This window comes from Musca autumnalis, unplaced genomic scaffold, assembly GCF_047663935.1.
Source record: "Musca autumnalis isolate F117 unplaced genomic scaffold, ASM4766393v1 scaffold_1, whole genome shotgun sequence".
Lineage (NCBI taxonomy): Eukaryota > Metazoa > Arthropoda > Insecta > Diptera > Muscidae > Musca > Musca autumnalis.
Window position 1 is genome coordinate 49649745 of NW_027411644.1, and position 1183 is coordinate 49650927.

Here is a 1183-nt window from a genome sequence, read left to right on the forward strand (position 1 = left end):
TCATACGTTTTAGAACTAGTACAAGGAACTAGGAACTAGATTACCCAACTCTAGAGTCAATCACTTTACTTTTTTATTAATATAGATAATCAATTTCAATACATAAAGAATTTTAGACCATTGTGCAAAGCATATGCAAATGACCAAATACAAGTTTTGCTTGTGTGCATAATTTACATCTTTAGAACTATTCGCTTTTGAAATTCGACTAAAAATTGAAATCTAATATTTGTTATGCATTCGAATGCATACATCTTCTTCTTAATAAAGCACATCCATATAAAATCAAAGCAAATCTCCGTTTTTGATCATTGTTAAAATTCATTCTGATAAAACAATTTGAAAATGAATTTCCTTGTATTGGTTGCTGCTGCACTGAAAGCCTTGCTGGCTAATAATCATGTCGATGTAAGTAATAATTTCGGTTATTATAGATGATCTATCATTAAAATTGCTTATTATTTTTAGCCACCACCATTTTATTCCTACACTTAAAGGACACCCACAAATTGGAAAAATTAAACTATTTTATAATAATATGTTATAAATAATTAAAGTTTTGAAACTTTTAAATATCAGTGTGTGTAATTTTTTGGGCCATGAAAAGTTAACCACATTCTGACAAGAAGACCAAAATAAGATAGATAAAATATCAAAAATAACAAGTAAGAAAGTGTCATTCAGCTGTACCGACAGAGATATACCCTCAGCCTCGGATCTAAAGAAACGAAGCAAACACAATATCGTTTGAAGATTTAGGGCCATTATCGCAGGAAGAATGGACTAGCACCCGAAAAAATTTTATCTTCGCAGGAAGAACTTTTTTTTGGAAAAAAAAAATTCAAAATACCCGAGACGAGCTGTTTAACTGCACTTTTCCCAAATTTTGTGGGAAAGGTACCCGAAGGATTGGACGATATGGCCTAAATTCCAACATGATACATGACTAGATGAAATAATACGATGTGCAAAGTTTGGACCAATCAAAAATTCCCTGCGAAAGTTACCTTGGGAATATGCCAATTTAGGCCTCTATATGACACATCTTCGAATCTAGACACTTCGTTTGAGAGTTATCTTGCGCACCAGCTAGTCAGACAGACGGACAGATATTGCTAAAATGACTCCAAATTGTCTGAAACAGATTTCGTCCAAATATACTTGGGGTCTAAAACCATTATTT

At 32.5% G+C, this 1183-nt stretch overlaps 1 long non-coding RNA gene across 1 annotated transcript; it reads left to right on the forward strand.

Moving 5' to 3' along the window:
* The first annotated feature begins 247 nt into the window (after positions 1 to 247).
* On the forward strand, positions 248 to 573 carry LOC141390516 (uncharacterized). Its single transcript, XR_012409389.1, has 2 exons — positions 248 to 408; positions 469 to 573. It is a non-coding gene; the product is annotated as an uncharacterized lncRNA (long non-coding RNA).
* The last annotated feature ends 610 nt before the right edge of the window (positions 574 to 1183 follow it).